This window comes from Rhinatrema bivittatum, chromosome 17 (genome assembly GCF_901001135.1).
Source record: "Rhinatrema bivittatum chromosome 17, aRhiBiv1.1, whole genome shotgun sequence".
NCBI classification, from domain to species: Eukaryota; Metazoa; Chordata; class Amphibia; order Gymnophiona; family Rhinatrematidae; genus Rhinatrema; species Rhinatrema bivittatum.
In genome coordinates, this window is record NC_042631.1 from 39377160 (window position 1) to 39404258 (window position 27099).

At 43.1% G+C, this 27099-nt stretch overlaps 1 protein-coding gene across 4 annotated transcripts in view; it reads left to right on the plus strand.

Annotated features, from left to right (window-relative positions):
* TOLLIP (toll interacting protein) overlaps window positions 1-27099 on the plus strand; it is a 155656-nt gene that overhangs the window by 42903 nt on the left and 85654 nt on the right. The window contains exon 1 of one of the 4 annotated variants that reach the window (XM_029582832.1): window positions 17741-17765. The exons of 1 other annotated variant lie outside the window; for it this stretch is intronic. The gene's annotated coding sequence lies outside the window, so the exon portion shown is untranslated. Of the gene's footprint in view, window positions 1-17740; window positions 17877-18327; window positions 18454-27099 lie in introns of those variants that run through there. 2 more of the 4 variants (XM_029582831.1, XM_029582833.1) reach the window with 2 other exon arrangements.

A 27099-nucleotide genomic window follows, 5' to 3' on the forward strand; every position in this document is an offset into this window, starting at 1 on the left:
TGCAGTCATGTCACTGCTGTCCTAGGCTGCAACTGTTGCTCAGTGTAGGTTGTTCAGTGCTTTATTATCGTACAAACCGTTAAGCCCGTTAAAACGGGCAAGATTCCATCGGTCAGACTGGCATGTCGGTCAGAGCCGCTCTGTTCTTCACAACTTCTTACCTTCCCACTTACTCACTCATATCCTCTTCCCTTTTCCTTCCATCCCCTCTCATCTTCCCTTTCCTTCCCCTCTCACCTCATCCACAACCCATTCCCTCTCCCTCAGCCCTCCTCCGCTCCCTCTTTTTTCTCGCTGTGCTCTTGCCAGACCTTGCAAAGTTCTCACATCTGTTGTGTGTTTCAGACTGATAACACTCCGTTCCAACCCCCCCAGCACCGCGTGTCCCGTTAAGTGCTGCCCCGCTCTTGCTAGACGGCGCAGACACTCTCTCTCTCTTGTGCGCGCGCACCTCCCCGCAGCCCTCACACGGCTCAATTTCCTCCCTCCGCCACTCTGCTCTGCCCGACGTGCTCTCCCGCCTGTGCATTGCGGCACGTCGGGCTGAGCCGCGCTCTACTGCGCATTTGCGGGCCGTCGGTCACAGCCCATTTATATTGTAGATAGGGTCACCGAGGCTTATTACATCGGCCTATCGTGGGTTTTAATTCCTGCTTTAGTGTGGGTTTTTTGGTGTTAATCTAACCTTGGTATGTAACAGAATTCGGTGTCAGAAAAAAACACTAATAGGATTTATAACCCATAGCAAGATTAGTGCATTTCATGCTGATTGCAGTGCAAGGAGGTGCACCAGTGGGGAGGCATCTTAACTTGCCTCCTTTTACCATAGGAAATTTTAACTTCTGGACAGAGGCAAGAGTTAAATCCCTCAGTAAAGAGGAGGGTACTCAAACCTCACTCGGTCAAATCAGGCCAGGTCAGTTAGGCCAGAAGAGTCCTTTCTCCCTCCTCTCCCGAGCATGCCAAACCTATATTGCCTAAAGAAAAAAACAAAGCAAAGAAAAAAATAGGTCCGCATCTGGGTCCAGAAGTTTCTCATTCCCCTTCCTCTCACTTAAAATAAATAAATCGGGTTCAGCGAAACCCCCTCTTACCCATTAATAAAACAGAGGGAGCTTACCACATCCCCCAGCCCCAGCTGGAGAAGGCCTTGTTCCTCTGGCAGTGCTGTTCCCTCACTGACAGCAGCTTGGTCCCTCCACACTCACTTGTCAGTGAAGGACTCAATCTCCTTTCAGAATTAAGAACATAAGAACATGCCATACTGGGTTAGACCAGGGGTCCATCAAGGCCAGCATCCTGTTTCCAACAGTGGCCAATCCAGGCCATAAGAACCTGGCAAGTACCCAAAAACTAAGACTATGCCATGTTACCGTTGCTAGTAATAGCAGTGGCTATTTTCTAAGCCAACTTAATAGCAGGTAATGGACTTCTCCTCCAAGAACTTATCCAATCCTTTTTTAAACACAGCTATACTAACTGCACTAACCACATCCTCTGGCAACAAATTTCAGAGTTTAATTGTGTGTTGAGTAAAAAAGAACTTTCTCTGATTAGTTTTAAATGTGCCACATGCTAACTTCATGGAGTGCCCCCTAGTCTTTCTATTATCCGAAAGAGTAAATAACCGATTAACATCTACCCGTTCTAGACCGCTCATGATTTTAAACACCTCTATCATATCCCCCGTCAGCCTTCTCTTCTCCAAGCTGAAAAGTCCTAACCTCTTTAGTCTTTCCTCCTAGGGGAGCTGTTCCATTCCCCTTATCATTTTGGTCGCCCTTCTCTGTACCTTCTCCATTGCAATTATATCCTTTTTGAGATGCGGCGACCAGAATTGTACACAGTATTCAAGGTGCGGTCTCACCATGGAGCGATACAGAGGCATTATGACATTTTCCGTTTTATTCACCATTCCCTTTCTAATAATTCCCAACATTCTGTTTGCCTTTTTGACTGCCGCAGCACACTGAACCGACGATTTCAATGTGTTATCCACTATGACGCCTAGATCTCTTTCTTGGGTTGTAGCACCTAATATGGAACCTAACATTGTATAACTATAGCATGGGTTATTTTTCTCTATATGCATCACCTTGCACTTATCCGCATTAAATTTCATCTGCCATTTTGATGCCCAATTTTCCAGTCTCACAAGGTCTTCTTGCAATTTATCACAATCTGCTTGTGATTAACTACTCTGAACAATTTTGTATCATCTGCAAATTTGATTACCTCACTTGTTGTATTTCTTTCTAGATCATTTATAAATATATTGAAAAGTAAGGGTCCCAATACAGATCCCTGAGGCACTCCACTGCCCACTCCCTTCCACTGAGAAAATTGTCCATTTAATCCAACTCTCTGTTTCCTGTCTTTTAGCCAGTTTGCAAGCCACGAAAAGACATCGCCACCTATCCCATGACTTTTTACTTTTCCTAGAAGCCTCTCATGAGGAACTTTGTCAAAAGCCTTCTGAAAATCCAAGTATACTACATCTACCGGTTCACCTTTATCCACATGTTTATTAACTCCTTCAAAAAAGTAAGCAGATTTGTGAGGCAAGACTTGCCTTGGGTAAAGCCATGCTGACTTTGTTCCATTAAACCATGTCTTTCTATATGTTCTGTGATTTTGATGTTTAGAACACTTTCCACTATTTTTCCTGGCACTGAAGTTAGGCTAACCGGTCTGTAGTTTCCTGGATCGCCCCTGGAGCCCTTTTTAAATATTGGGGGTTACATTAGCTATCCTCCAGTCTTCAGGTACAATGGATGATTTTAATGATAGGTTACAAATTTTTACTAAAAGGTCTGAAATTTCATTTTTTAGTTCCTTCAGAACTCTGGGGTGTATACTATCCAGTCCAGGTGACTTACTACTCTTCAGTTTGTCAATCAGATCTACCACATCTTCTAGGTTCACAGTGATTTGATTCAGTCCATCTGAATCATTACCCATGAAAACCTTCTCCAGTACGGATACCTCCCCAACATCCTCTTCAGTAAACACTAAAGCAAAGAAATCATTTAATCTTTCCATGATGGCCTTATCTTCTCTAAGTTCCCCCTTTAACCCCTCGATCATCTAATGGTCCAACTGACTCCCTCACAGGCTTTCTGCTTCGGATATATTTAAAAACGTTTTTACTGTGAGTTTTGCCTCTACGGCCAACTTCTTTTCAAATTCTCTCTTAGCCTGTCTTATCAATGTCTTACATTTAACTTACCAACGTTTATGCATTATCCTATTTTCTTCTGTTGGATCCTTCTTCCAATTTTCGAATGAAGATCTTTTGGCTAAAATAGCTTCTTTCACCTCCCCTTTTAACCATGCCGGTAATCGTTTTGCCTTCTTTCCACCTTAATGTGTGGAATACATCTGAACTGTGCTTCTAGAATGGTATTTTTTAACAATGACCACGCCTCTTGCACACTTTTTACTTTTGTAGCTGCTCCTTTCAGTTTTTTTCTAACAATTTTTCTCATTTTATTAAAGTTTCCCTTTTGAAAGTTTAGCAAGAGAGCCGTGGACTTGCATACTGTTCCTCTTCCAGTCATTAATTCAAATTTGATCATATTATGATCACTATTGCCAAGCAGCCCCACCACCGTTACCTCTCACCAAATCCTGTGCTCCACTGAGAATTTGATCTAAAATTGCTCCCTCTCTCGTCAGTTCCTGAACCAATTGCTCCATAAAGCTATCATTTATTCCATCCAGGAAAGTTATCTCTCTAGCGTGTCCCGATGATACATTTACCGTCAATATTGAGGTAATTGAAGTCTCCCATTATTACTGCATTACCAATTTGGTTAGCTTCCCTAATTTCTCTTAGCATTTCACTGTCCGTCTCACCATCTTGACCAGGTGGACGGTAGTACACTCCTATCACTATAGTCTTCCCCGACACACATTCTGAAAGCACAGCTTTCTGATAGGGGGTCTGTCCTTTCACTGACAGTGAGAGACCAATCTGCAAACAGAGGAGTGAATTAACTTCATATTACGTGCCTAACATTTTATTTTACTTTTTAAAGTGAGAGGAAGGGGGCTGGGAGGGAAAGGAGGACTTATTGGACCCAGGCTTGACCCGACCCGGCCCCTCTCCTGTCTGGTCCTACTTTTTTTTTTTTTTTTTTAAGGTGAGAGGGGGAGGGGTTTGGCATGCTGGCGATGGAAGAAGGACTTTCTGGGGCCATCCACTCAGCTTGGGCTGGCTTGGACACATGGGGTAAAGCAGCAGAAGGGAGGGAACTCCACTTGCGAGGTCGAGGAACTCCGGGTTTTTTATTCATTTTATTTAGGCCCAGATTGGCAATGCAAATGACCATGAGTCAAAAGTGCATTATTTTTTCAGTTTAGTGTGCTTTTTTTTTTTTTTTTTAATTCCTGATCTATTTGCATGTCATTAGCCTATGGGGACTGCTCTTTTTTTTTTAATGCATGTGTTAGATCCTGTGCTAAAATCTAACTCTGATTTTACCCTAGGTTTTATTACATTGGCCTCATGGTTTGACTATCCTAAAAATCAGACCTGTTTGTAGTACTGGAGAACTGGTGCTCATGCTCACTCTCACTTATGTAGTTTCTGTATAGGGATCTGTGGCAGTCCAGTTATATTTTCTATTCTGTACCTCTCAGCAATGTTCTCATATTCCAGAGCCTGTTTTTTTTCCTAGGCAAGGCTGTTTGAGTTGTGGGATTTACTATTATGATATGATATATTTATTGTATAGGCGCTGAGAGGGCTTTTTGCAAGGCTTTTCCTGCTCCAAATTCTTTAATTGAGAAGGAAAACCTCTCTGCTAGAGCAGGGCCCTGGGGATGACGCGGTGGAATTCTGTGTTTTAGGACTTCATGCAGATTTGTAAATTTTAGTCACCATCTGTGGGAAATTTCAATCTGGATATAAGAACTGTGTAAGCTAAAGTGAGACTGTTCACTGGCTGCCCTGAGAAGAGAGAGTTCTGAACTGGAGGCATTCTGTTTTTTTATCCCCGCTAATTGCTTTTTATTGGGAGCAAAAGATAGTAAATTTAAATGGAATAAGTCAGGGACAGGAAATGTTCTCCAACCAGAAAATGAACCCTGTCTACTGATTCTAATATATGGAGGGGGAAGAGCAGTCTAAGATTCAACAATGTCCGTCTGGGATTGCCAGACATGCAGAAATTAGAAGAGAAAGTTGGGAATTATGAAGAGAAGTTTTGCGTTTCTGAATTTATATCTGCATAAAATAAACATTTGGCTGGAATAAAGATTGAAGAAGACTGTTGAAAGATAGGGGTTCTGGGTCTTAAGTGCAGCAGTGTAACTGAGGGCTGGTGCTGGGCATGGGCCTGCACCAGGCCAAGGTCCCGTATAATTCTCCATAGGGAAATAGGGACCCCACTCACCCGTTTGGCTTGGAAATCTGGGCCAACCCGCATCCTCTGTCGCAGGCCTGCGGTCTTCATCTGATGCTCTGACTCGCATGGTGCCAGCTACTCCTGGAGAGGGAGCCTCACTGGGGAAGACTCCTGCGGCAACTGTTGCTGCCATCTTAGGGCTGGCCTGCCCTGGATGTGGTCGAAGAATGCGCCTACGGTCTCTGCGTCTTCCCACCTTGTCATGTCGGTTGCGGCCGCAGTCATGTGTAATCCTCTCCCTGGTGCTTCTGTACCGCATGGTGGGGCCGGAGCGTCTTCCCACCTTGTCATGTCGGTTGCGGCCGCAGTCATGTGTAATCCTCTGCCTGGTGCTTCTGTACCGCATGGTGGGGCCGGGTTCATTCTGTCCGCGAGCGCGACGACGCCCTCTTTTTGGGCCTGGCGGTCCCAGGATGGTGGTTGCGGTGGACGTCGCGACTCTCCCTTCTGATGACTGGTGGACTGGCCTGAGGCAGCCTGTTCTCACCGAGCTCCCATTCCCTGACATCTTCCGCTCGCCTCTGGACTCACCGGGAATGTCACACCTTGCTTCACCTGGTGCCACTGTAGCCTCCTCGGACTCCATGTCTCGCTGGGGATTCCTAGCTGCCACATGGGACATCTTGCTGTTGCCTTGCTACCCAATGGGAGGTAGCACACTGGATCGCTGGGCTTCAGGCAGTATTTTTTTTTTTTTAATTGTTTAAAAATGCCCCTTCCTACTCACTCCGATAGGAAACCCCGCTCTTTCGCAGAGAGGGTTAATGCACTGACCCGGTGTGGCTGCTGGCTCCCAACCCAGGGCCCGTGAGGCAAATCAGGTAATTTTTTTTTTTTAATCTGCGGAGACCAGGATCGCTGCGGTGATTATTATTTATTTTTTTAATTTTATCGCGGACGGCCTGAATCACAACGGCAGGGAAACCTTAAACGTGGTCGGGGAGCATTTGCAGGCAAAGAGGAAGCCGCCGAGGCTCCTGGGTAACCAAATCGGCTGGGATCTAACCAATTGGCTACCCTGACCCAGAGGGAACCAAATCGGCTGGGATCTAACCGATTGGCTACCCTGACCCAGAGGGAACCAATGGGTTCCCGCCCCCCCCCCCCCCCCCAAAGGATCGAATTCGTCCGCGGGGACGGCGTCCAATGGGTGAGCACGCTGGCGCGGGCATGTGCACGCAGCGGCCCGCCCCCCCACTTCACCCGGGTGCCGGCGCAGTTTGTGCCTGGCACTCACATTATGCCCAGGCACCCTGGTACCTTATCGGTGTGCCCTTCTCAAAGTTTTCAAACTGTCAGGTTGGCAGTTTCTTGCTTCTGTTGTGCCTATTCCTAAGTCTCCTTTCTTTTGTCACACTCTTGAAATTAAGTGTATATGTTTTTTTTGGCCACACTCTTTTGAAACTCTCCTCATTTTTTTTCTCTAATGTATTGGATGGGTGTGCCTTTTTTTTAATTTTTTTTTTATGGATAACCTTTCTTTCCAACTGTACTAGGGGCAGTGTCTTGTTAGAATCAGATGTACCGTTGATTATTACTTAGCAATATGAGAGCCTGTCTTGATTTACTTTTGTGGGTGGAAGGGGGGCACAATGCCTTGTAAATCCCATCTGTCTTTTTCTCACTCTGACAGGATTTGGATTTGTAATCTGTTTAATCATAGTCTATTCTGTATGTTCAGCTTTTGTAGTGTGTCTGATTGAGGCTCTGCTGTATTGTCATATCCTTGGTCCTTAACTAAAGGTAAAGCAGCTTTCTTATAAATTAGGTCTGATATCACATGTAATGGTAGCATTGTCTGTCACAATGGGCATGTGATCTCTCCAGCCAGCATAATAAATATATCTTTTTAAGCCTTTAAAATTGTTGCTCTCTCCTATCAAAAGCAACTGGTAATTAACTGCTTTTTGGTGCCACTGAGTGGTGAAATCGTGTATAACTGTTCCTTCATCTGAAGAAGGGACTTATGTGCTTTCAAAAGCTCACATATACTATCTTTTAAAGTTCCCATAAAAACTCCAGGTTTCTCCAGGACCAATGCAGCTCTTTGAATTGTCTGCAACTGTAATGATGCTTAAGATTATCCAGCAACACACCTGGGCAGATTTAGTACAATTCCAGTTTCCTACGTAGCTGTTTGTTAGGTTACTGCACAGGCTAAGAAATTGTGTGTTTTGCTTTGGAAACACTAGGGTTCAGGATGTACTTTTTTTCCCCTTTTCTTTTGGCAGCTCACCTTATGGCCTTTAACCCCTTCTACCTTCTATGAGTCTTTAACTAACAGAACCCACTCCCAGGATCTTCAGTAAATTTTGGATAATGCAGTGTGCTGAATTAATCCCCAAGCTCAGGAAATCTGTTGATCTTTGAACTGATGATTCTGAATTTTGTCTTGCAGGGGGTGGTGGTATTTCTGTAGATGGCTCCTTCCTCAATCAGGAACTGATCTGTTGCACAGCCCTTAAAGGTTCTGGTTCAGTGCCTATGTATATAATAAGGACATTCTTAAACCTTGTTCCATATCAGCTTGAGTACTTTTGGCTTTAATTATGAGTGTAATTAGTGATACCACTGGGTGCAAGGGGCCCATGGTTTTATCTGTTCCCAAAGTCTTTTGACCTGTATATTTATCTTCACTAGAGTGTAAGTTCTATTTAATTTATTGAAATTTTTCTATCTATAAGCAGACTGAATTAGCCATGATCTTATGGGTGATGTCATCCGGTTGCATTGAAGGGACTTGTCTCTCCAGGCTGATTGAGCTTTGAGCTCTACTGAGCATGTGCGTTTCCTCAGAAGCCTAATTAGTCTGTTTTTGTGTCTCCTCATAACTTTTCACTAACTTTATAACATTTCTACATTTCGCTGCTTACAGCAACCCACAATAGCACTTTTCAGTACTACTTAGCATTTTGACTTAAAGAAAAATATTTGAGTCTGCCTCAAACCCTCTTGAACATGGCTTCTAGAAAGATAATTAGCGGCTTCAGATCCTGTTTCTGTGGCCAAATTATGGCTGTTATGGACATGATCAATGTTACATTTGTGTTGGCCTGGATCACAACTAGCCCAACTGTGTGGCTACTGGTTCTCAGCGCCACAGTAAGTCTTCATCCGGAGCTTTGTCTCCCCGCGATGACCTGGACTGAAAAAAACCCATGTGGATTGAGTCCTAAGCATCCTCACTCAATAGTGCTTAGCTTTAGTAGGTGGTTTGATTGCCTCTAAGACTCATCTATGCATTCTGCACCAGAACTGTCCAAGAAGAAAAAGGACTCGACGCAACATTGATGATTAAAAAAAAGGGTATCCTCAAAAGATGTGTCTAAGAAATCAAAGCAGAGGGTACGTTGGATTGCCCAGTGTATAGCGCTTTGAAGCACCTGACATGCGGCTGATGCGATAAGCCGCGTGGTAAAAAGGGCTCGCTTAGTGAGTGCCCATTTTAATGAACTGCTGCATTAAAAGGGACACGCTAGGGATAAATTGTGCATCCCTAGCGCTTCCATGGCATCAGGTGCCTAGGAGACATGGCTGTGAGCGGGTTAGGAAAATGGATGCTCGTAAAATGAGCATACATTTCTTAACCTGACCACCATCAAGTATTTTTTTTTCATGATGCTGCTTTCTGTGTTTTCTCTTACTCTTAGTATCATGATGATATTAAGTAGGAGGAACCACAGAAAAGCAGCATTTTTTCTTTTTTGTTGAGGCTTGGAGTGTGTCAGCTCTGGGGCTGGTGTTAATTTTTGCACGTTAAAACATGTACGTCGGGCGCATGGTGATTTTTTGCATCGGGAGTAATAGCCTCATCTACGTGGCATTTACATGTGATGTGCGCTATTAGCTACGTGCTGGTTTGGATGCGCAAATCCCATTATTGCATCAGGAATTATTCTAGTATGTCCAAAATGCATGTCCAACCATGCGTCAAGCTGTGTACTAGGCTAAGCGAACTATTTTGCAACAGGCCCCTGAAAGCACATTGGTATAAGGTGCATCAAAACCATTGGGACATGACGCCTCAAAGTAGTGGGTACACAGAGCAACAGAATACTCTGTGCACCAACCCTTTTTGAAGCATATAGCATTGACGCACGCAGTTGGGAAAGCACAATCTGTGTAATCGGCAGCATCATCGACACATATGGTGCAGAAGGATTCAGAAATCTTTCTAGTTGGTTCGAATGAGGCTCCACATCTATCTCCACAGTTTCATCATTCTACTACTTCTCAAAACTCTCTGAACATCCTATTTCATTTCCTGTGCTGCCAGTATGACCAGGTAAGCATTATGCCCAAGAAATACTAGAGTGGCTTTGCCTCCTAGCTCTATACAGCCTTTGGTATCTTCATGCCAGAAGATTCATCCTGACTCCCTTCTCCCATCACCAGGGCCTTGCTGATTTTGCAATTGCTATCCCAAGGATTACATTTGCCATCTCCAGACCCGTACGTCCTCTGACTTCTAATCTGCCTCCTGGAGGGAGAACGAGTGCCTGTGCTGGTCTCTGAAGAAGATGTCCCTCTATTGACTAGCATTTAAGAGTGGATTTTTTTGTCCTTGTATTTTACATTGTTCTGCTCTAGAGGTTCTTCATTTATTAGTACTTTTAGTAAATACGTCATCATTAAATAAGTGGGCCCAAACCGTTCAAGACCTTGAATATAAGACAAAGTAAATTAAAATACACTCAATATGTAATTGGCAACAAGTGAAGTTTGGCCAAAACAGGAGTAATATGATGCATGAAATGACTTTTGGAGATCATTCTTTTCGCCATATTCTGCGCAGTTTGCAGTATGTGCAAATGTTTTGCTGGAAGAGACATCAGCGAATTAAAATAATCAACGTGATAATACAAGAACATATAACACTATTTTTAAATAAGCAGCTGAAGTATCTACAGAGCAGAGACTGTCTCTTTTGTATATTTAAGCTTCTTCATAGTTAAAGTTAGTGACTCAAATATGCATGGAGAAGCACTAGCAAAAACTGTATCAAATCATTCAGTTGGTAGTTAAAGCTAAAGTAATTAAGATTTTCCTTTTGTGTTAAGAATTTCATTTTATTCCTGAGGAAGTATTGGCATTTCAAGTTATTTGAAAGCTTTTTATGCTTATCCACTTCCATCTTTATGAATCTTAATAAATCGTGCTGCTGTGCTGCTTCTCATCAGAACCCCAGGCAGCCATTGTGGTGATCCATTTAAAATGTGAGTGCACTTAGAGTGAATTTTTATTTAAATATGTTTAAGTGAGTCTCCCATCATGTAGAAACAATTCTTGTAACAGATATCTATACATTGAACAAGACATTGCATATATAACCAACCTAATTAATTCACTGTTTTAATACTTACAGATATTTAATCATTCAGGCAGTCATACACCCATTCGTAACCCAACCATTACCCATCCACAAAGAGTGCCAAGCTGTAGAGCTGTTAAATGCAAATTACAAAAAATTGTTTTTTCCACAACAAAAAATAATTCTTATGTTGTAATAAAGCTGTTTTTCCTGTTACTTCTCTCTGTCTCATTTGTTCCATAATTGCAAATGCTCTCGTATCCAATTTCCGCATATGAAATACAGGTAACTCATTATTATGCCAATGGGAAAGAACAATTTTCTTAGCCAACATTAAGGCAATACTAACAATTCTCACACTGCCAGCAGGCATTGCTAATGAATTATCAGATGAAGGTGTGACATTTTTACCATTCCAATTAAGGTCTTTTCATATTAAGCAATTTAGAAAATCATAAACTTGTTCCCAAAAGGCTTGTAGTTTGTGACATTTAGTAAGCTTGTGACTGAAGGTCCCTCTATGATTATTACACTTTAAACAGAGATCTGAGTCCCATAATTGCATTTTGACCCCCAAAACCCTAGTGATGTATATTCTATGAAGTGTGTTGAATTGTTTCCCTCAGATTCGCTCTCTTGAGATATCTATATAAAGCATCAAATACTGCTTTAATATCCATATATTCCAATTGATAATCCAGATTCCCACACACCCACAACTGAGCCATTTTTTTCCAAATGTTGTGTTGACACCACTTTTTAATGTTATATCTAATATCAATTTTGTTAAATTTAGCTAGTTTCTTCAAAAAGCTCATCATCTGTAAACTTAATTTTTTCTACATCTCCATCTATTATGTTCATACAATAATGCCTAACTTGTAGACAGGCAAAAAAAAAAGCTTTTATTTGATATATCCCATTCATCTTGTAATTGTTGGAATGAATATAGACAAGACTGTTTGGGATGTATTAGTTATTATAAACAATATAGACCCTTCGCTTTCCAGTTCTGAAAGACAGTACTTTCCATTCTCACAGAGATCCTAAGTTGCCTTGAAAAATTAAGTTTATCATATATGAACTCTTTGGATTTTCAAAATGCTGTCAATCGCATCTTGTCGGTATAATTCAGGTATTTTACCATAATAGGCCTAAACTTCTCTGATGATTCTCTTAATGGTCCCACTTGTGCTTTCTCCGCCAAAATCCTTCTCTCTGGTCTATTGATTCCCAGCGCTTCAGGCAGCCATATTTCACAGAATTCTAGCAGACTGTCAAGTTGTAAATTTTCTGGAACTCCATAGATCCATAACTTGTTCTGCCTGCTGTGCTTCTCTTAAGTAGCTTTATTTCTGTCTTTTAACTCCATTATCACGCTGTCTGTATTTTCAATACGATCATCATGGGTAGTCACCAGATCACCAATCTCTGCTTTATCTACGTTACAGCTCCCTACTTTTCTCTCAGTTCATCTACTGATGATTGCAGCTTCTGGAGCTGGTCTGCAACTGCCGCAGTTACAGCTTTGAGTTCTTTAATCATTGCTTCGGAGATGCCCTCCAAGCTTGAGCGTACATCCAGCGCCATTTACTCCTCCGCCATGACCGCGTTCTTATCCATGTTGATTCTCTTTGGACGCATCGCCATACCCTTCAGTAGCTCAAAATCGCTGCTGTCCTGATGTTTTAAGTTATGAATCAGTAAGTACTTTTGGTCAGACGCTAATATAAATTGATGATTTTTATAATTTTTGCTAGCTTCTAGGGAGCAAGCTCAAAGGGCTTCCTACTCCCGTGATGCCATAACTGGAAGCCCAGGACATTTTTCTAAATCAAGAGTTGGCCCTAATAAAAGCTAAAAATGTAAATATAAAATGGTATGGCAAAAAAGGGAAGAGACCTAGGAGAAAGCAGCAAAGTCAGTTAAATAGAGAAACTGTTATTTTGAGGAATGTAACTGGCACTGCTGCAATTCTGATAGATACAGAAACAATTTTAGATGCATCTTCTGCCACCATCCCTCTGTTTGATATCTCAATGAAAGGTCATGATTTATTTATTTGATTTATATTCTGTTTTTTAGGCACATTCAAATACTGTAGGTATCTCCCTTTCCCCAGAGGGCTTACAATCTAAGTACCTGATTCACTAAGGGTTTTTCCCATAGACACAAAATGGGAGAAAACCCTTATGGGTAGATTTTGTAAGGTGCACGAGCGTGTCCATGTGTGCGTGCTTCCTGACGCACACACATGGATGCGCCAATTTTATAACATGCGGGCGCTGGCACGTGCATGTTATAAAATCAATGGGCCGCGCACACGTGTGCTGGATGTTATAATCTGCGCACGCAAGGGGGGGGGGGGGTAAAATTCTGCAAATTTGCATGGCAACGCATCGTGGCTTCCCCAGTTCCTTTCTAGTCCGCTCCAATTAAGGAGCGGACTGGGAGGGAACTCCCCTTCCCTTCCTTCCCCAACCCCTAAATCCTTCCGAATCATTTTTGTTTTTTTTGTTGCAATACTTACTTTGCACCGCCCCTTGGAAGAGGCCTGGCTCTTGTGTGCGTAATGGGGATTACACGCGCGGCCAGGCCTCTTCTAAAATGCGCATGGCGCACGTAAGGCCCGGCTGCACACGTAACTCCTGTTTTCCCCGCACGCTGGGGATTAAAAATCAGGCCTTGAATGAATATGGCCATAAATTTGTAGACCACTTCTAGTTAAGGCATTGGAGGGTAAAGTGACTTTCCAAGGTCACAAGGAGTAGCTGCAGGATTTGAATCCTGGTTTACATCGTTTGCAGCCTACTGCTCTAACCACTAAGCTGCTACTCCACACCATATACTAACATACAGGTGACTGGATTGTAAGGACTTATCCTGATTGGATAGTTTATCACGTGACTTTACCTCATTGGTTGATTTTGAGCCATAGTACCAAACCTTCTGGTCCTGTAATTCTTGAGTTTGTTGAAAGTGTAAAACCTGCTAATGAGCGATTTTTGCAAAAAGTTGCTGTAGAGACGGGATGTGCCCACTTAAACCTCAAGGTGGATCATTGCAGAAGAGATGGTGATGCCTATACAATGTTTTTTGCATCTGTTTACATTTAAGCTGTATGGCTAGGACTTGGTTATGCCTTCTTTTGATACTTGGTATAGGAAATACCTCTTCTCAATTTATTATTAATATTTTCTAATTGCTTTTCTGATTCAAAAAGTCATCCAAAGTGATTTACAACAGTAAAAGACTTGGTCATCAAAATGTGGCCATTTTGGAGTATCCTTATTGCTGGTTTTGTGTGAGGCTTTTATAACAAGTATCACAAATATTTTGTTATGGTTTGACTTTAGACACTTTTTTGAGGTGCAGTGGGGTTGATAATTACTAAAAGGTTGAGATCAACACCTGCTGGCACATTTATGATAATACTTACAAAAATGTCATGATTTTGTGATTGGTGCCATTAATAGCATATGCCTTGTTTAGTTGTATGGCTGTTAGAGACAGATTTTTTCACGTTCTTCTCTTTAAATGCCTTCCTGCACTCTACCATTGATCTTACAAACCTCTTACTGACTGTGGGGGAGGAGGAATAGCCTAGTGGTTAGAGCAGTGGGCTACGGACCAGGGTTCGAGTCCTGCTGTCGCTCCTTGTGACCTTGGGCAAGTCACTTTATCCTCCATTGCCTCAGGTACAAACTTAGATTGTAAGCCCTCTGGGGATAGGGAAATACCTACAGTACCTGAATAGTAAACAGATATATCATCTCAGATCGAATGTCTGTATATTAAAAAAAAACAAACACTTTTTTTTTTTCATTTTGGTTGTGAAAGGTTGTGTAGGGGATAAACTCCTGGGTTCAAGCCCCCAGGTATAATCCCAGTAATTGTGTGGTTTATATGAGATTATCCCCCCAGGTCAGAGCCCCTGGGCAGGATACCAGTGTGCATAGTCTGAACCTGTAACAGAGGTTTTGGCTTATAATTTGCTAGGATCCTTCTTTCATTGTATGGAAGTATTTCTTCCCTCCCTCCCCCCATATTCTTTTGCTTGTACAGATAAACAAACCACTCCCATGTAGTTGTAGGGTCTGACTATTACAGTGACTAATCACTACCCTGGGGCTTTTTTTTTTTTTAATAAAGGAGGAGTCATTCATATGTCCGCTGAAATAAGTTTCCTTTTCTGGTTTATTGCCTTCTTACTAATGTCAACCACCTAACTCCATCTCATCTTGAGAGTTTGATTCAGTCCTGGTTTTCAGACTTTTCTCCTGACTCCATCCCCTCCACTGCAGACCAGTGCATGTCGTCCTATGAATTTGACGAGATAGACTGGAGCAGATTGTCATGGTGGCATGGAGTTAGCTTGGCAGCTTTTGTGTGCAAGGTTGGTTGCACTTTGAGCTTTGATTCTATGGCAGGGTTTCCCAAACTGTGGGTTGGGACCCCAAATAGGGTTACACAACCTCCAGCTGGGGTCACGTGCCTCAAAAGGCAGTGCTCTTCAGATGCTGCTAGCAGCACTACTAGTGGAAGTCAGCATGGGGCCTGTAAGCCAGCATGCACTCAAAGGTCCAGCAGTGTTCTCGCCATCGCATGAGTTTACGCAGTCACAGGAAGCCTGCATGAAAATGGATTAGGGCTGCTGTAGAGCCTGTGACCTTGCACTGTCTCATAGAATCTGTATTGACTTTCATTACTAATTCTGCTGCTACTTGCAGATCAGGCTTTGGACCAGCCATAAGAGGAAGGGTGGGCTGAGTGTGCAAAGGCCAGCGAAGACTGTCACTGCTTCTCACCCACTCGCCACTGAACCTACCCAAGAGAAAAATGTTGCCCTACTTCTCATTCACTTTTGGCCCGGGGCCCAAAGGAAAATGTTGCTGCTGACCCTGTCCCAAAAGGATGCTTGGAGAAGGAGCTGTTGGAAAGGTGGGATCAGATAGATGCAAGAAACTTTTAAGGGTTGGATCAGTGGGAGAGGTATTGGCTATGAAAAGTGAGGGGAGGAATGACAGAAGAAACTGGGGGATGCAAGAGAGGACCTGTGGGTGAGAGGGTATCAAAGGAGTTGCGGGGCAAAGGAATGGGGTGAGAGGGAGGGGATGACAGAGGAACAATTGGGGGTTATACAAATGACTTGGAGGTGAGAGGTTCAACTAGGAGGATGTGAAAAGGGCTGGAGAGGGTGAGAGAGACAGAGGATGGGCTGGGAAGGTGAGAAGAGCTGGAAGATGTAAGAGGGAATCAGCTGGAGTGGCGGAAGTTGTAAGAGGATGTCCTCTGGAAGGGAATGGAGATTAAGAGAAAGCATCGATTGGAGAGGGTGGAGAATCAGTTGGAATGAGGGGATGGCGATTGTTGCAGATGAACCACACCCCTGCTCCTCTGGTTTGGTCATCCTCTGCGGTCACATGAATTTTCAAGTGGTAAAATAGGGTCACATTGGCTAAAAGTTTGGGAAGCCCTGTTCTATGACATTTGATGAGCTGAGCTTGACCAAGCTTGATCAGTAATCAGGAGATGGCCAAGGATCTCTGGGTGCTGCAGGAAGTGGTGTAAGGGAGTACTGTTCCAACTGAGCCAGCACAGCAGAGTAGGGCAGGTGCAAGGGTATTGGGCACCAAGAAATAGAGTAACCTGTGGTGGTTTCGGTGTAATAGTTTCTGTATGAGGGTAACCTGCATGGAGTTGCAGGCAGACTGGATGGACCATTTGGGTCTTTCTTTGCCATCAATTGCTGTTAGATGAGATATTAAGGTAAGGTCCTGTCTGCTCTGTGGGCACCAAAGATCCCAGGGTTCTTCTCAGAAGAGGAGGGATGTTAATACTGGGTGGACTTATGGTTACATTCCAGTCAGATGTTGAAATATCTTCTCTACAAATAACCGAATCAGACTCTTGTCAGCTCTTTACAGAATGATTTGTGTTTGGCCAGTAGGTTCCTCCTGCTTGTTTGGGCTTCCAGATTAGTTGGAACTGGCCTGTACTGTGTCCCTATTGCTATGAGCTTTTGTTTCCAGCCAGCCAGGTCTCTTTATCTGCTCCCCTTCCTGTTGTAGTCCTGCCATTGCTGTGTCAGTTTGTGGCCACAGACCGCAGCTCGCTGTAAACCCAGTCAAGGTTCCCTCAGAATCTAGCCAGCGGGGATTGGGAGGACTGGGAAAGCTATCTCCGTAGCATCCTTAGCCACCCTGGCATGTGCAGCAGAAGGTCTCCTGCATGGCAGCACAACCACTGTTATGTCACAATGATTGTAGCTCGGAACAAAGGGACTAGTTCTTTGGTTTGTCCCCTGGTTACTATTAGGAAGACATGCTAAAGAGTTGTGTGCTAGGTGTGTGTTCTTTATTGAGGCTTATATTAGTGAAGTGTGTGTATTTTTGGTAAGGGACTCATTTGCATATTACAGTTTATTTACATTTCCCTTTTTTAGATTTATTTTGGTTAGCATTACCACTGAGCCATTGTGCTGCTCCAGTTCTTCTCTTCCAAATATCTGCATCTTTATTTAACTGTACAGCATACTGGAGACGAATGTGAAATTTATTAGCAATAATATACTGGATGGTAATTATTTATAAAACAAAAAATACTCAATAGCTAGCTTTGCAAACCAGACTCTTAAGTCTTCTGTGTTGAAAGCTTTATCAGCCTGCAGGCAGGGGGAAGGAAGGCAGCTGACTGTTCCTAATTCATTGTTAATATTTGTGTGTTAAAAGAAAAAAAAAAAAGGGGTGAAGAGCTGGGTGAAAGGGGTAGGAGCCTGTGGGTGTCAGCTGTGGCTTCCCTGTCTGCACTGCAGCAAGAGGGATGGGAAGGGATAGTCCCACGCCTTGCTTCACCTGGATGGGTGCCGCATTTACTCACGCCTTCGGTGAATACTTTCTCCGGCTGCATGAAAGAATGAGGTCTGACCTCTTCCTTCCCTCACGCCCACATTCTGCAGGCTGTGATGCATCCAGCACTGGCTCGCAGCCCAGATGTGCCTGCCTTCTTTTCACTGCTGAGAGCTAGACGTGCAGAGGAGACAGGTGGGTTCTGAGTTGGAGACTCCAGCAACATTGATTGTCCTCCGTTTGACCACCATTGTCAGACTGCGTTTCTGGTACATCCTTCCCAGCCAGATTTCCAGATTACAGGAAGTATGATTTCTCTTGCCGCACCAGAAGCGGTGCAGTGTTATCGGAGATTTATCTGCTTTTATGGGGGCTCTACTGTCAGAGGTTCTGGTATAATGAAGATAAGTTTGAGTGATCACTCAGATTGCCTGCTTTTATAAAGGAGCACTATTCTAAACTCTGATTGCTTGACCTGGGTCGGAATGTGTGTGTTTGAAGACGTTTATGTGCTGAATTTTATGTGAACTGAGCTTTTAAGTGTTAATTAGTTTGTGTATTGTGATTTGGAATTTTCAGCTTTCTTGTCTGGAACAGAAAAATTTTGCTAAAGCAAACCTTGTTCTAAAAAAGATTTTGCTACAAGCTACCAGGGAGGAAATGAAAATACTAAACAATACATATGCGACAGGAAAATGGGGTTTTGATGGCATCTTTTTTTAAATTTTTCCCATGCCTTAGAAGGTAGCTTGAATGCAGCTACAGTAGGATCTCCTTCTGGCAATGTGTGATAACTAAAGTCGTCAACCTCAAAGTGAACTGCTTTTCCAAATGCCTGGCCAGAAATTGCTGAGAGGGTGCAGAAGGAGAATGTGGGGGCAAGGTAATGAAGTTTCCCTGTAAATTGCAGAAGTGCTGGGATTGTGAGATTGTTTGTTTTTGTTCAGTATTTTAAAAAGATATTGGGTTTGCCTTGGATTTTGGCTGCAGTGCCAGAAACTTGTGCTGGAGTCTGGCAGCATGAGAGCATGATATGGGGGCAGCGAGGAGGAAAGGGATCACTGATAAGTAGTGACCTCCCTGCTGAAAGAAGAGAAGCACTGAGAGGGTTGGAAGAGACTTCCTTTTCCAGTCTGCCATCAGGGAAGGTCACCAGGCAAACCCTCCGGGGAGAAAGTATAAAGTAGAAGATTGGGGAAAACGCCATGCTTGAAGCTAATCGATTGTCCAGCTTGCCCCTGACAGCAAGAATTCTTTTGCTTTGCAGCAGTTTGTCTTGAACAGGGCTTCATGCTATGTCTTTTTTTTTTTTTTTTTTATTTAAAGACATGGCACAAATGGTTTTAGATTTTACAACCCTTACAAGACTATAGATGTCTTTCTTTTTAATTTCAAATGTTCTTTTTAAGGGCATCAAATTCTTAAAGGCCATTGGAAAATAATACAGTGCAGCTTAACCCCCCCCCCCCCTCCAAAGAAACTTCAGTAGTTCATCAAAATATGTTCATTCCAAAATAATTCAATTTCTAATAAGATCCTTTGAAGTATGTTTCTACTATAAAATTATGGTCTGTATCAAAATGTCAGAAGCAAAATTGGTGCTTTCTTTTCAGTTTGTCAGGTCCTAAATAATATTATATTCTAAATGTTTGGATCAGGCTTCCTAAAAGAAATCTTATCTGCCATTAACCTATTGATTTTAACTTTTTCATTGTTTGTTCATAGCATCTAAGCTGTTTGCCTGCTTTTACTTTGGTTAGACAATTGGAGATTATGAATTGGCTTTAAAACAATCTTTTATTCAAATTCTTGTTTTTTAGGCTGCCATGGCATGTTTCATATTCTTTTTGCTGTCTTAGCAAGGTCTCATTTGAAATTAATAATATCTTTCTTTTGACTGGCCATTAACTGGATAACATTTAAAAATGTAATATTTTAGTTTACAATTTGGTTTAAATATAGGAGTCGGGCCAAATTCTTTGGAACCCGAAAGGCCAGCAATTGGGTTCAACTCATAACATAACTTGTTAATTAACACTTGCCCTACTGTTAGACTTATGATTATATTGATTAATATTAATGTTTGCAATTATATGAAATGCAGTTACAGCTAATTTTATTAGTTGAGGCTTAGAATCCAGCTCTATCGCTGCCCAAACCCCGTTGTTATTGCTAGGCTAACCCCTAAAAAAAGAGAGAGAAAATAATGAATTGCCTTGCTGCCAGTATATATACTTCTGTTCATTGGCAATGTTTTTTTCTGATTGTAGTCGGATTCTATGAGAACTTACATTCTGCTATCTGCCTCCTCTTGGATCATGTATTCATTATCTATTTTATGAACCGAGAGGACCCCGCATAATGTCTGTGGTGTGTGGTGAAGTATGTCCAAGCTTCTACAAGTTTTTTAGTAAATTAAACTGACCAGACTCCATCAGATGGCGTTACCCCACCTATGAGGAGTGACATCCTGCGGTCCTTGGAACACCTGCTGTACAGCCCTGCTGCAGATAACTTTTAGCTAACGAGATAAGTTTATCTGGCTAACTTTAGATTTGCTCAATAGCAGGTCTAACTTATTCAGCTAACTTAGGGCTGGATTTTCTAACACCGCAGGAAGTTGTGAATCCCGTGTAACGGGGGCGGTCCTGAGAAAGCCGGCAGCGATCGTACCACCGCGGTGTTATCGTTGCTGAATTTCGCACCCAATAGCGCCACCGTGAAAGGTGGCGCTATTGGGTGCGCTACTGGCTGCGATAACATGGCCTATATTATCGCCACCAGCGAAGTCATTGCAGAGTCCGCCCTGCCGCCGCCGCCCCGACTCCTCCTCTTCCGGTGCAGACTCGGCCCCTAGTAAGCTATCGCACATGAAAAGGGACTTTTCGCGTGTGATCCCGTTACAAAATGACCCCCTTAGCCAGATAAAATTGAATATCGCCATTTATCCAGCTAAACTGGCCAGATAAATAGCTCTTCACCAGAACACCACCATCCCACCAATTAACTGGATAACTGTTTAGCTAGATAAATAGTTATCTGTCTAAGGCAGGGCTTCCCAAACCTATCCTGGGGACCCCGCAGCCAGTTGGGTTTTTGGGATATCCGCAATGAATATTCGTGTGATAAATTTGCATATCATGGAGACCCAGTATATGCAAACTTATCTCATGCATATTCATTGTAGATATCCTGAAAACCCAAGTGGCTGTGAGGACACCAGGACAGGTTTGGGAAGCCCTGGGCTAAGTAATGGCAGCTGAATGCAGCCGGATATTCAGATGCCACCATTTAGCCAGACAAGACCGAACTTATTTGGCTAAGTGGTGCTGAATATCAGCCTCAAAGATTTTCAGCCCTTTATTCCATTTTACTGAGGCAGATTTCCTCCTTTATTTCTTTCTCTTTATATATATCTTCTCTATATTTCCATTTTTTAACTGAATTCATTTTCTATCTTAATACTTTTCACCTCTTTATTTTATTTTTTTTTTTGCCTTTAGTAACATAAGATATTGGAAGGAAAGGATCACTTGTTCCATTTGATCTGCTCTTTTATATCTACCTACTGTACTGTCAACCCCTATCCCTACTCGGCTGTAGCTTAAGTTCCTTTCATGCAGACTGAACATCTCATGTTCTCTATGCCCTACAATATACGTACATAACCAGCCACACCGTGTCACACACCAAAATGCATGTATTGTATACAAACAGTTGTAGATATATCCAGCCAAAGCTGCTCATCCACCCATAGCCTTCCTGTGTCTCAACAAGTCAGCCTCTCTTTAACATGCTCCTTCCCCCATCCCTTTTACTATCATGCTTCCCACTTTTTGCCATCGGTGGCAGCAGAAAGATAAATTACAACCAGCTAGAAACAATCAGGTTGGGGAACACAATCTCCCAACATTAAGGGGTAGATTTTATAAATTTACGCGCGCGCGTACTTTTGTTCGTGCACCAGGTGTGAACAAAAGTACGCTGGATTTTATAAGATTTGCGCGCAGCCGCGCGTATCTTATAAAATCCGGGGTCGGCGTGCGCAAGGGGGTGCACATTTGTGCAACCTGCGTGGCAAGCCCGGCGCGCTGCCTGTTCCCTCCGAGGGAACGTTCCTTCTGCCTCCCCTCACCTTCCCCCCCCTACCTTTGTTGGCAGATTTATGCCTGCCGAAAGCAGGCGTAAATCTGCGTGCGCCAGCGGGCTGCTGGCGCGCCATCACCTGACCCGGGGGCTGGTCCGGAGGCCTCAACTACGCCCTCGGGCCGGCGTCACGCCCCCGGTTCCGCCCCTTTTACGAAGCCCCGGGACTTACGCGCATCCCGGGGCTATGCGCACGCCAGCGGCCTATGCAAAATAGGTGCGCCGGCGCGTGAGTGCCCTGCGCGCATAAATCCGGCTGGATTTACGCGCGCAGGGCTTTTAAAATCCAGCCCTAAGTGTTCTTTCTTTTATTTAGTTTTCAGGCATCTCTTTACAGTCTTTAATTGTTGGATGACTGAAGTCAAACCACTATTGGAAGTTTAGGCATGTGCTATGAAACAGATTGCATCTTTTGAATCATTGAATTTGGAAGCTGAGACAAAAAATCAGAGTACAAGTTACTTTGGCAACATTTTTTGTCTTATTCCTCCCTGAGATCCTAGTGCAAGTCTGTTCTTTAATGCCGTGTTGCTTCTTAAGATTATTGCTACGGAATGTCTGGAAAGATATATGTAAGGTAAGTGGTAAGTTTATAAGGTAAAAGGCTCAGTGCCTAAGCTTAGAAACTTATTTTCAGCCAACATTAGGAGGACATTTACTATATATTTTTCACAGAAATAGACTGGTTAAAATTTATTTTTTTTTAAAAAAGCTGTAGTAAATAGGCCCCTTAGGTTTTCAGCTTGAAATTCACCTAAATTTAGCAGCATACAACTTAGGGTCTTAAATTTAGGTCTGCTATTAATTTGCCTAGATTTTGTCTCCTGAAAATCCTTACTAAATACCAAATTTTTGCCCTCACCTTAACTCTGCTCTACTTTTTAGGGAGTTTAGGAACTCATCCTTAGTAATTTTCAAAAGGGTGAATTTAAGAGCCTAACTACTACAGTTAGGATCCTAAACTCTTTGAAAACTTTCCTCCTAAGGAGGTAATTTTCAAACGAAATTATGCATGTAAATGGGCTTCTTAAAATTGCTACTTTTTGTGTGTGTAATTCCTTTGAAAATTCACATTCACTCCATAGAACTTTCAAAAAGTTTTATGAGCATAAAGGTACTTTTGAAAATTGCTGTGGAATTGGTCAGAAGTAGAGAGATCCTGAACTTCCATCAAGGGGCTCTCCTCAGATGAACAAAAATGGAACCCATGAGGGAAGGGGCAATACTGGACCTGATTCTTATGAATAGAGATAACTTTGCTAATGTCTAGACAGGCACCCAACTGAGCGAATGATAATCAGATGGGGCATGGTTTGATATAGCAGCCAACATAAGTTAATAAAAAACCCCCCCAAAAATCAAAATCCATGACTTAAAATAATACTGACTTCAGCAAAATGGGACCGTATCTTAAGGAGACACTGGTACAGTGGGAGAATGTAATGGAAAAACAGCAGGCTAACCTAAAAGGAGCTATAGAAAAAACAACAACATAAATAAGATCATAAAGAGACCGATTTTGATTTTAAAAAGAGACGACTTAAGAATGTAAGGGCAAAAAGACAGGCAAAATGTACAAGAGTTCTTGGAAGGAAGAGCATAATGAAGAATATAAAGTCAAGCTGAAAGGAGTGGTGAATTAGTCGAGAAGGCAAGGCAAGTTCAGTTTCAGTAACTACCAGTTCTGGAGACCTTACTTCCAGAAGGATATAGATAGAACTGAGACGGGCAAGAGAAGGGCTACCAAAATGATGCAGAGTCTGCCCTAATAGCTGAGACTTAGAAATCTAAACATGCGACTCTAAAAGCGAGGCAAGACATGGGAGATATGATAGAGACATTCAGATATCTGAAAAGTATTAGGATTGCACAAGAAGAAACTCTGCTTCAGGGGAAAGGAATTTCTAGAACAAAAGGTTCATGATATATGAGGCTTGACAATCAAAGGTTTTATTGTATCTCTCTGTTTAGCATAGTTCAATCCAACTTACAATAATCTTTACTGATTCTTGATAGGAACACTCTTTTTTTTTTAATTTTAATAAGAATAAAATATATGTAACAAATTTGGCTGTAGAACAAAGATAAAAAATAATTATCTATATAAATAAAAATGTTAAATAGTTTGGACAAAATCGCTAATCTCAGAAACCACTGAACCAATTGCTTTCAAATTTGGACACAACCTTCATTTCGCATACAGGAAGGTTCTTCTGTACTTACATTACAGATATGTCATACCTGTGACAGGTAAAATAGGTTTAAAATTTTTTTCCAGAAAACAGCGACGACATCTGGACGTAAGCGCCATCTATTACACCTTACACTAACACACTCTACACTAATCATTTTGCCAGTCCAGGTCCACATTTCACTTCCATTTTAACACATTCGTGCACTTTTTTCACTGGAAGATAACTATTTCTTTTACAGATAAAATACACCCACCACCCTCCTCACGCCCCCCACACACATGCCAAATTGATTTACTTCCCACAGCCTCCCATCACACAAAAACCCCCCTCCTCACACCCCCCACACATGCCAAATTTATTTACTTCCCAGGCCCTCACAACACACACAAAACCTGACAGAAGTCTGGGAGGCTCCAGCGGGCGGGGGGGGGGGGGGGGTGCCAGGACCGGTCCGGTCCGGTCCAGGACACATCTCCTGCACTACGGCCGTTGGCTGCCAGCAATCAACATGACGCCGACGGCCCTTTCCCTTACTATGCCACTCGGGGACACCAATGGCGGCAGTAGCCCATGTGACATAGTAAGGGCGAGGGCCCCCTCAGCGCCATTTTCAGGACTGGCAGCCGGCAGACCTTTGCCCTTACTATGTCAGAGGACCTACCGCTGCCATTGCTCCACCCCACTGACATAGTAAGGGCAAAGGGCCGTCTGAACCCGTTTCAGTGCTCGCAGCTGACGGACCAATGCCAATACATCGCTCCCAGACCGCTCCTAAACGTGCGCTCCACCGACTGACATTTTTATCGGGTCTGGAGGGTGGGGGGTGGTGAGGAATTTATTGCGGACATCTTGGGGAGGGGTCATGAGGGGGGGCAGGTTTACATTCATTCAGCAACTCTGGGGGGGCGGGGGGGCTACTGTTTTTCGCATGGCTGGGGGAGGGGGGCAGGAGAGTGTGGGGTGGTTAGTTTAAGAGAACTTTTCTCATAGGGTTGTTTTTTGGGGGAAGGGGGAGGTTCACACACAGATACATACACTAAACTTGCACGATCTCAGGAACGCACCAAAATAGCCCTCCCCAAACCACAAAACAAATTTGGAAGTGCAAATTTGGTTAGGCACTCACCTATTTGGCTACATAACGCGCACAGACGCCCAGGGACAGACCACAGGTAGCACCAACAATTTTAATTTCCCAGGTCTTGGGAGGGGGCAGGAGGGTGGGGGGTGGGGGGTGGTTATTTGATTTAAAGGGTTGGGATTGGGGTTTTTTTGGGTTTTTTTTTTGGATGGGGGGATTCCCACAGAAATAGCAAGACAAAGGTTTTCTGATCTGAAGGGTAGGCAGTAGGCAGGGGGAGGTGACAGTGAGGGGAGGGAGAATGAGGGGGGAGGTAAGTGTCAGGGGAGGGAGAATGAGGGGAGAGGTGAGTGTGAGGGGAGAGAGTTGGAGTGGGGACAGGGGAGGGAAGGGGGGGGGGGTGAGTGACTGAGGTAAATGAGAAAGGGGGAGGGAGGGTAAAGAACCTGACTCTGCCACTGCAACGCGTGGCCGGGTACTGCTAGTAATTGGTAGAAAATAGATATAATGATGTGTGATATGTTCTTGTAATAAAAATGTGCTGTGCTTTGTAGGTAATTACAATCAGGACCTGGGTCCTGCTGACCTATTAACTGATCATGATCTAAGACAGTGGTTCTCAACCTTCACTCAGTCGGGACATATGACTGACACACTGCTCATTACAATCTATGGCAGAAAAAAAAGCCCCATATTACTTTTTTTTTGTTAAGAATGTCATAAGGGAAAATGAATAAATTATATAAATAGTAAAACTCCCATACTAGAACAGCTCCAACTTCCAGCACTCAAACAGTAACCATCTTACCTAAAAAAAAAGGCAACACTGAAACCCGGCCTTAAGACACCAATGCACTTCCTATTAGGAAAACGGACCAAGCTAGGCTGCTATAGAGCCCTACTAGCAATTACATGCCCACAGAATACCTCACCTCAGACCCTCACCGGATAAAGAGACCATAAAGCATAACTAAAAACATGCAGACAAAAACTGAACTGGAAACCGCAAAAAGCCAGAGTCTCTGTATGCAGTGCAACAAAGGAAAAAGAGACATCACCAGTCTTCATAAAATAAAGCAAGAAATATAAAATCAATAACAGCAAAACCATACTAACAAAAGAACAGATTATTTCAAAACAGATAATGAATGGAATATCCAATAATTAAAAACTTATATAAAAAATTTCTGGACGCCAATAAAATATTTCAAAACAGCCACAAAATCCCAATAATTAAAAATAATAAGGATTAAAAAATGCTCTGTTATTCATACCTGGAAAGGTTCAATTTCCAGGTGCCCTGAGATTGGAGATTGTTGTGAATTAGGAGGAGGAGAGGTTGTTTGCAAATTTCTCCTTTCTCTCAGTCACACATATGCTTGCTCTCTCACTTACATAGGCTCTCAATCACACAATTACACACATGCTGTCACACACATACACATACACACACACACACACACACACACACACACACACACACACACACACACACACACACTCTCTCCCCTCTGAACTAGTGAAGCAACAACTTCATCCACTTCCAGCCCTTGCGGCCTCGAGAAAGGAGTCCCATTGGCTGCGGGGGCTGACGTTGCTCCTAGTTTTGCTCCGGGCCGGTGCTGCTGATTTTTTCTTCGGGTCGACTCTGCAGAGACTTTACCTAACAAGGTCTCTTCTTCCCGCATGTGCGGCGCTGCACTTCATTTCCTCTTCCGGGCTGCAGGGGTGGGAAGAAGAGACCGTGCTGCTGACTCCAGTTCTTCTGCTGCCCGGGCGGAGGAAGAGTTCCATTTTGCTGGAGCAGGAGGAGCAGCTGGGCCAGTGGGGGACCAGGAAGTGTGGCAACACACCTGCATGTGCTTGGCAACACGCTGTTGTCGCCACACACCGGTTGAGAACTGCTGTTCTATGTTCCTTTCTGAAAAATTCCCAACATTTATTTGTTTATCTGCCTGCTGCCACACCCTAAACTGAGGATTTCAATGTATTGGCCCAGCACTTTCCCTCCTCAGTGCTTCATAAGATTGAGAAAGATATATTTTAAGACAGGCTGTCAAACATTATGCAGTAACTACTTATGGCAGCTGATAACACTGTGCTAGTC